The 9,445-nt window shown below is 39.1% G+C and overlaps 1 protein-coding gene across 1 annotated transcript in view; it reads left to right on the top strand.

The window, feature by feature from the left end:
* The window catches only part of TBCC (tubulin folding cofactor C), a 14,278-nt gene that overhangs the window by 2,219 nt on the left and 2,614 nt on the right, over positions 1–9,445 (top strand). The gene's annotated exons all lie outside the window — the stretch shown is intronic.

Raw genomic sequence — 9,445 nt, 5'->3', positions numbered from 1 at the left:
CGGGGCCCGGCCGTGCCGCTCCGCCGGGAGACAATGCCGCAGACCGGCGCCCGGGCACACGCACCGCCGCCCTGACATGATGAGTCCCCAGCTCCAACGCGGTCCTCGCTTCGCGTTTTTTACAGTCAGTCCCTTTAAAAAGTTTAGCTGCCTTTTTTTTTTTTTTTTTGAGAAAGCCGTAGACCTGGCAATCTAGACGTGCCTCAGCTGTTTACTTTCCGTTAAAAGTTGGGGTGTGCTTGGGGTTACAGAAAAGGAAAAAAATAAACAGGTTCTTCCCACTAAAAAGAACATCGGTTTTAACAACTTGGTTGCTCTCCCTCCTATTAAGGTTGTAAGCCACTACACGCTTGGGGGTGGGCGCAGGGGTCCCCCAGAAAAAATAAAAGCAAGGTCACCTTGAAACAAATAAGATTTGATCCTCTCACAAGTTGCAATATTTCGAATATTTTTAGAAACGTTCTTTTTCTTACCACCACCCTTGGTGGAAACAAATGACATGAATTTCAAGCTGCTTAAAAAAAGTTTGGGGTAACCTAAAAATGCTAATTTGGAGTCAAATCTTACAGCTCTGGGAGTGCATTGATACAATTCTACAATTTACTTCAGCTAAAAGCATTAATAATTTTGTTCAAGGCTTGTTGGTTACAAAAACCTAATTCAACTTAAAATACTGTATTAATCAAAAACATAATTTAAAATCCTTTATTCAGATGATTCAGAGAAGCCTAGTTCATTTAAAACAAAAACATTTTGATTGAAAACTGAGTTAGCGTCTTAGCATGTACAGATATGTATGGTAATGCTTTTAAAACAAGAAATCTCTTTAAGACCCTTTTTCTGCTCGTAATCGTAATTCCCATGGACTTGCACACAGCAAGCTTTTCTATTTTTTCCTAAGAAAAAGAAACTTTGTTAGAACTCCTTAGAGACAAGAATTTGAAGACTATTTAGTAGCGCATTCTTCTTTATTAGCTTTACAGCTCAAAAAACACTTCGAGTTTTTAGTTTTTAGATACAATTACATGAAAACAGTTATGGGCAGTGTACTAAGTAGACCTTCTCAAAAAATTTGGCCAAATTTTTTTAATGTTGAATAAAAAGTCAGCACCTCAGCATTGTTTTCAATTAGAATTGGGTTATTATTTTTTAAGTAATCAACCAATTCATGTGATAATATGGGAAACAAAGGTTAAGCCTGATTCCAAACCTTTGCCAAAGCCAAGACTCACCTGCAATTCTTGTTTATGTGCATGCCCACAGTAGAAAATTTAGGTGAAGTTTCAAATCACTCCCTAAATGGAGAGGTTGGGCCCTAGCAAACAGGCCTTAGCATGAGTCCAACAGATTCTTTATGCAGTCCAGACAAACTGAACGCAAGCATGGCGCTGCCTAGTCCATCAGCCAATACATTAACTTCACTTTTCATAAATTCAGTATGGACCCGAATAGCCAACAATATGGACATAAACACCACGTATCAAAGAGCTCAGCATCCTAACTGCTCTTAGAGCCTATACTCCTGACACCAGCATTAGAAAATCAAAAAGGCCAAGCGTCAAAGTCCCTAACTTCAGCACATGCTTCAAGGGGCTGCCTACTCACCATCACTGGCTTTAGAGAACACTGCTCAAGTAAGAACTTAAGAGCTGGAGGGACACCACAAGCGTTTTTCTGATTTGGTTAACAGGAAGGAACTTTGCTTCAGAGGTTACAAGGCAGAACATCTGATCGGTATATTATTATTCTCCCAGTCCTACAGAAACCACAAATAAGAAGTAGGCAATACAAAGAAGGAAGAGGAGGAAGGAGGACAAATGCTTTTTAATAATTTCCTTATGATAAGAAACATAAGGAAGCCTACCTGAATTGTCCATGATTGTACCATAATTTACACTTGCTCTCCCTGAAGGATGTTTCAAAGCAGCATTGGCAATAACTGTGCTAAGCAGGAAAAGTACAAAAAGGGAAGGAGAATGAACATCTATACAATGAAGCACCCTGTAGCAACTAGATTTCTCCAGATCTACACAAGTCAGTGAGTTTAAGAATGAAAACCTTTCACATTGCCACTGAGTGGACAAAACCAAACCAGAACACACTGTATCCTCTGCAGAAGTAAATTTCCATATATTTCTATATTTGCTTTATCTGTTCAGAATCAAAATTGGCTCAGGTAGAAATGGTTATCAAAAAAATCAAGGGTTGGCTGTAACTTTATAGGTCAGATTGAAGTACACGCTTAATGTTACCTTCAATACTAAAAAGTCTGAATACAGTCTTCAGCTGTAGTGTTCGCCCTTTCTGGTGTGCTACAGAATTTTCCAGACCACATTTGTAAAGAAATACTGCTTTTTGCTCTGAGGTACTCATGCTTTTTTAAGAGGATCACAAGGTGTTTCTGAACTGAGTGTCATTGCCCCAGGAGGTTGCCCCTCTTCTCACTGCCTTACTGCATTAACACAAAAGACCCTAACATGTCAAAGTTCTTCTACCCCAAGGTCACTTGCCCAGGGCTGTAGTCCTCAATCAGAATCCTATTCTCCAAATTACGTACAGTGTACATGCAATTGCTGTCTCTCCTTAGCTTCCTCAATCATATTAATTCATTTTCTCATTTATTTTCCTGTAGCAGCTTCAGAAGGAGTAAGGTGAAATAAGCATGAGAAGAAAGGCAAGACCAGTGTCATCAGCTGTCAAACTGTGACCATGCTATTTAACAACTACCATTCTCACAGGTGTGCAAAGACACCAAATGACACTTGGAGTGAACTGATACACATAGCCCTGAAATCAGATTGTGCAGAAGTGAAAACTAGGCTTAGATATTGAGAGGGAGAAAATAAGGGGGTACAAAACACCCTCCCTATTCATTCTGTCTCCAGGTTTCTCCTAGATCAAGTCATTTTATTATTCAGCTCATTTTTCCAGGTCTACATCACAAGCATACCAATTCTTGTGCAAACGTAAATTAGTACCCCAAAAGAAGATCACACAGCAGCACATTCATAAGAAAGAATGTAAGGACTAAGCTATTTGCATTAAAGGAATGAATTCCACAGTCATCCTCAGATTCTTGCATGAATTGTTGCTTTGTAACCTTAACTCACTGCATCATTTCTCAGGTATATTGGATGTAAAAGAATGCCATTTACTCCACTGCAGCCTTGCCTCCTCAGACTGAGTGCTTCAGCTCTATTGATGGACTTCTACCTCCCATACTTCTTTCTCTCTCCATCCCATAACATGTTTCTTGTGTCAGCTCATCACCAGACACGCCATTTACCCAGCTACATACTGCTTTGTTAATTACTAATTTAGATAAGAATAAACAACTGTAAGCTTGAAGGCACAGACATATGTAGGTCATCATTAAAAGGTACAAGCAATGCAAAGGTAGAGGTCACAACACTTGAAAAGTAGGGCACTCAAATACAGTGGCAAGAAGGGAGAAAAGGACTTTAACTTGGAATATAAATGCAACATACCACCTGAAAAATTCAGCTCAATATCCGTATCAACTGCCAAATTTTGAATAGTTGCCACAGATACTTTGATGACCCACCAGTAAAAATTTCCTAAACGTGACAAATTTCAGCTTGATACCATCCCTTACTTACACAAAACAGTACTTACAAAACCAAGGTCATAATTACATGATGTAACTCATAAAGCTGTATGACTCCAGTATCAATCATCATACCAAACACAGGACTATCTAACCAAGATGTATCTTAAGGGGTGACTGGTTGGGACATAGGTAGTAAGAGGAGGTAACAAAGAGTGAACCTCAGAACAAGAGATTCACACCAATACCAGAAGACAGACAGGTTTCTATGGCTGGAGATTATGTGAAGGCCAACAGGGCTGTTCTGTGTTGAATCCAAAGAACAGATTTTGGAGAACTGTGCTTCTCTGAGATGTGTATCTGACATACGGAAGACAATCAAGTAAAACCAGAGAATATGTGGTGACTGGGCCTCCCATTGAAACAAATGACATTGCAAAATTTTTACTGGAACAGATCAAGAATAACTATATAATGCTCCAGGTTATTTAAGTAGAGTCTCATATTCTTCAGCTTAAAGTACCTTAAAAAGGAGAATTAACTTTGAAAGATTAATAGCTCTCGCTTCCAATTTAAAATAATCTTAAGATATCCAGCCACTGAAATATATTGGAAAAAAACACCTCTGGAGACAGAACTTTACTACGGTATCTGGAGTACTACAGGATCTTCAACAACTAACACCGCCAAAATTTATAGAAGAAATTTAAGCTAAAAATGATGACAGAAATTGGGAGAAGCTTCTACAATATTCATAGTTAATCTGGTTAGCATAGATGAATGGGAAAAAAAGTTAGGCAAGTAAGGATTCAGAAAGACATAGGAATATGATAATGAGTAGATGGACACAAGGTTAAAAAAAAAATTAGTAGTAGTAATTAAAAACAGCAGCCAGGCAATAAAGCTAACAAAAGGACCATTCCTAATACCACTGAGGTGCTGTGAATGATTTAAAAAAAAAGAAAAAATCAAATAAATATTAATAGAAGGAACCTAAGCAGAAAACAGAGGCCTAAAACATGACAGGAGGCGTTACAGGGGTAACGGAAACACAGTGGAATAGTAAGTTATACCAAAAGCATTCATGTTCAGGAAAGAAACACAAACATGCTAAGCTATACTTGTAGAAGGACAAGACAAAATGGAGGAACAGAAGGGACATTATAAATAAAGTACCACCTAATGTCACAACTTAAAGAATGGCTTTACTTGGGTACTTCTGGGACCCTACTAGAAACCAGCTGGATAAGATTTAGGTATGAATAAAGATTGCTGTAAGGTAAGTCTTAATATTATCACTAGAAAGTGTACCAATATGAATGGAATTTATTGTCTCAGATTTAGACTGAAGAACAAATGCTAATAATAGGAGGAGGCAGTCCTCCTTCAAAATGATACCAGTTTAGTTAACCAATGAATATACTAGGAGACAGCTAACAGAAAATAAGTAAATTTGGATACAATGACTTCAAGTTAATTCTATTTAAATTGTTCAGAAAAATAAATGGAATATGTTTGCATTTAAGAGTCACAATTCCAGAATGGAAAACTTTGATGTACTATTGAACCTAGGCGGTCCATTGAACTGGCTAGTCCGATAACCAAACATAGTTTTCTGAAATGCCTTAAAATTTAAAAAAAAAAAAAAAAGTCAAAGCATCTGAAGTCTAAAGTAAGGCACTGAAAAAAATCTCTTAGGAACTTCAGAACTAATAGAATAATTGCCTCAAAGGGAGAGTCCATAAGACAGCATCTGTAGCTTACATACTTGGTCTCCAGAATTTAACTAATGTCAATTAGCAAGTTAGGATTCTAAATACCAGTTAGCAGCTAGGCCTGGACCAAACCTAAGTGCTCTTCTGCTCTGAGCTTTTGTGTTCAGCGTATTTGGGCCTTGCTTTGTTAATCTTGAAGTGCCTCTTGTCATAAAATGTTATGCTTTGAAGTCTGTCCCTAGTTTTGGAGGGTAACTCATTTTCATAGAAATGAATTTGTTTCTGTACCTTTGGCATTGGGAATACTAGGTTCTCAGAAGGGACCAGCTCAGACTTGTTTCAAAACAAGTGCACCTTGACTGGTTGGAATATAATTAGTATCTTAAGCATTCCCAAGGATTACATTTCAAAGTTTTTGCATTACTCACAGCAATTAAGATGCACCAAGTAAGTTTTATAGTTTTAGCTCTCTCTAATTAGTGATTTAAAACCACACATATTTTACATTGTCTTGCCTTTCCATATGGCCAAATATATAAAGCACAACATTTTAGTCCAAACAAAAGCTTTTTTAAAAACAATCAGTATGCCAAACAATGTTAAAGGAATTTATTTTTTTCCAAGAGAACACAAGAGATACAGTGACTTGACAGTCACTTTTACTGAAGCCCCATTCCACTGTGAAAAGCATACAGTCTACAGTATCTTAAATGAATCATAATATAGCTTACATCTTTAATGCCTGATCACAGTGCCAGAGGAGTTCAAAGAGCCCTTACTAAAAGGAGCAGTAGAATACGATGGTTGCGCAAGCCACTGAAGTACCTACTTTGTAGCCAGAAGTAATTATGTTCATCTGCTCATCTCTTCTGGAGAAACTCAATCTAACAGGCAGAGATCACACGTATCAGATAAGAGCTCCGTGCAAGATGCAGGGGCCGACGCTTTTCTTGAAAACACAGCTAAAAGACAAAATAGCATTTTGTGTGCGTGATGGTGCAATGTATGTGCATTACACCCTTTGGAATAAAAAAATGTCAGTGCTGGGAATACATACCCGTGATAAGGAATAACTGTATTTACTTCCTTCCTTTGCTTCAGAGTGCAAATCTACATCTTGAGATCACGCCACAACTATGAGGCTCTTGACTTTCACAAGCTCAGGGACATCAGGTTTAAAAATCCATTATTATGAGGCCAGACACCCAGTTGCCTCTGTGGATCTTGCTGCTACTCCCCACTCTTCTTAAAATAATTATGGAATGAGACAGGACCTCGAACCTTCACCTGAACTATGCAATACATCTCACTTCAAAAGGCTATGAGTTAATGCTGTTGAGCTAGTTTAAATCAGTACAAAATATTTCAGGTAGATAGCATCCAAGAGTGATAACCATGGGATACCGATTTAAACTTGGAAGCATGCGTAATGGAGCTTATGTTTTGGAGTTTCACGGCGCTAGATCCAAGTGAGCAAGTGCAACCTGCAACTTCACATAAAACAAATGACAATGTACAGTCCAAGCAACAGCAAAAGGTCTTACTGAAATGATTACCATCTACTTTCAAACCAGAGAGGAACTAAAGCACATCCGGGGGGGGGGGGGGGGGAGAAGTAGGAAAAAAACTATAACACATACAGAACTATGTACCTTACTTTTATCTAGCATCCTCAAACAGCTAAACTGCTGTTGCACCTTACCAAAATGAGTCTAAGCCTGAGCTAGAAGGCTTTCATTTTATTCAGGTGGTTACCATTTAGGAAATTGTAAATCTTCTGTTCTCTATGGTTTACAATGGAGCACACTAAGCAGCCTTAAAACATAAAAGTTGCTGCCAGCCAAGTCAGGAAGAAAATTGTCAGTCTTTGTATTACCACAAGAAAATAGATATATACCAATATCATATATACCAAAACCTCAAATTGGAAGCGTGGAAAGTAATTTTGGAACATCAGGTTGAGATAGTTAGAAGAATTTTACTGCTCCCTTTTTAATTTTTTCATTATGGTCGTACACTTCACCTTCTTGTATCTGCGGTTATTTTGCTTCTAACCCACAAATCATTTGTGTGCATTAGCAAGGTGAAAAGATTCCAGTCTCTCCCAGAAGCTCCTATTCACAAGTGTATTTGGTCCTCATTAATTTAAACCTCCAATCACCTCTAGAAAAAACAATTCAGAATACCTAGCTTTCTAAGTGCTCAAATGTAATAAAAAGTAATCATTATACTGCAGCATGAAATACTTAACATTTATTTTGAGCTGTGTACACTAGCGTTTTCTTGTAATGTTTTCATACATAAAGTTGTTTTACCCACTGCAGTTCATCCTACCAGGTCACATCTGTGTAACAATACCAAGGCCATACTCCAACATACTGAAAAATAGCAAAAGCCTTTTTCTGTCCATATTCTCATGTATGGGATAACCACTTCCAGCACTTACAAGTGTACTACCTACACTCATGGGAGCGTAAGGCAGAAAAGCCTGCTATGTAAAGTGAAACTTACACATCTTTCTTATGAAACAAGATAGAAATAAGGCTGGGGTTTTTTTTCTTACAGCGAATTAATTGCACCATATTCCTGCCTAATGTAACATTACTGCAATTACTGCAGGAGTGGATTTGACTATTTATTAGCAAAAATGCCCAAGACTTACTAAATGCATCACTTAAACGCATTGGTAGAAAAAAAAAAAGTGACAATATTTCAAGACATCCTTCCTTCTTCATGATTGAACATTCTCCCTTTCTACAAGGTTAAGTGGTTTTAATTTTTTAAGACTCAAAATCTATTTTTTTTCAAAAACAAAATTCTGGACACATTAACATTGCAGTGTTGTGACAGTTAAGAGCTGTAATGCATTAACCATGATATTACTCATCCTGCTGTCCCCCATCCAACCTGCTCCAAGGTACTACTGTTATACAACAATCCCTTGAAATCCCCTGGTTTTATATTGTAACAATGATAAGGAAAGAATATTCTCTATTTTAGTGCAAGTCCTTTATGCGTTACAAGGATTAAAGGCATTTCACTACCTTTCTTCTGTCATCCCAACTAGGCTGACACTATTACCTTCAAGTTTCAGGTACTCCCTGCCCTCTAACGATGTTGTATCACATCTAACACAGAAGTTAAGCCATATTTCTCAGGAAGCAGGAGACAATGGCTACTTTCAAGCTAAAGCTCCTTTTGAATGCTAACCTTAGGCAGCATAACAATCTATACTTCCAAACAGGAACATGAGACAAAAAACCTACGCTATCACCAAACAGAGGACAGTGAATTCAGAGTATCTACTTTGGGTTTACCACCTCTTTGTTTCAATGGATAGGTTTAGGTCTTATGTTAATTTATTATAAGTAACTTTGAAATGCTAAGGGAAGGGAAGTGATATTTGTGGAACTGGAGTTAAATTTATTTTCATATGTTTCTAAGAGTGCTTTGTGTTAACTCTCTTTGCAAAAATTAACTTTCCATGAGACGCAAGAGCAGTTCTCAAAAGAACACATCAGGAGGATTTTTCTACTTTGTAGCCAGGTGTACTTAATTTCTGGTTCCTGCTGCAGATGTACTGAAAACACATCTCCTAATCATAAAACTTGAAACACGTAAAGAAAGTCTTCCTTGCCATGTTTCCACATGGGCCTCTGTGGATTTCTCATACAGACCTCCCTCTGGGGCACGGTAACCCACAGGCACTGCACCGCTCTCACGTTTTCCCTCCGGAACCGAACCCTCTTCCCCAGCAAAACACTCGAGAAATCAAATAAGCAGCTAAGCAGAAAAACAGCCCATTTGGCAGCACCTCTGCAGCTACCTGCAAGTAGTTAACAGCCTTTTTCATAACTACGTCACTGCAGAAGAGGAGACGGCAGGCGAGGTGAATTAAACCGCTCCATTCACAGAGCCTCCCGGAGACATCGCCCCTGGGAAGCGGCCAGCCCGCCCCGGCGCGCGGCTCCGCGCCCACCGGGCACGGGGAAGGCCACCGCCAGCCACCAGGCTCGGCCGTGGGGTAGCCTGACGCCTACCAGAAATACACCACCGGCTCAGGCAAGGACCCGAGCCGCCAGCGCGGCCTGACTTCACTTCTAGCGGCGGGCGGAGGCGGCCGCGGCCCTCGGCCGCCCTCCCCGGGCCCCGCCACGGAGCC

The sequence above is a fragment of the Haliaeetus leucocephalus genome, unplaced genomic scaffold (genome assembly GCF_000737465.1).
Source record: "Haliaeetus leucocephalus isolate CR32 unplaced genomic scaffold, Haliaeetus_leucocephalus-4.0 Scaffold526, whole genome shotgun sequence".
NCBI classification, from domain to species: domain Eukaryota; kingdom Metazoa; phylum Chordata; class Aves; order Accipitriformes; family Accipitridae; genus Haliaeetus; species Haliaeetus leucocephalus.
This window is presented reverse-complemented; position numbering and strand designations above follow the sequence as displayed.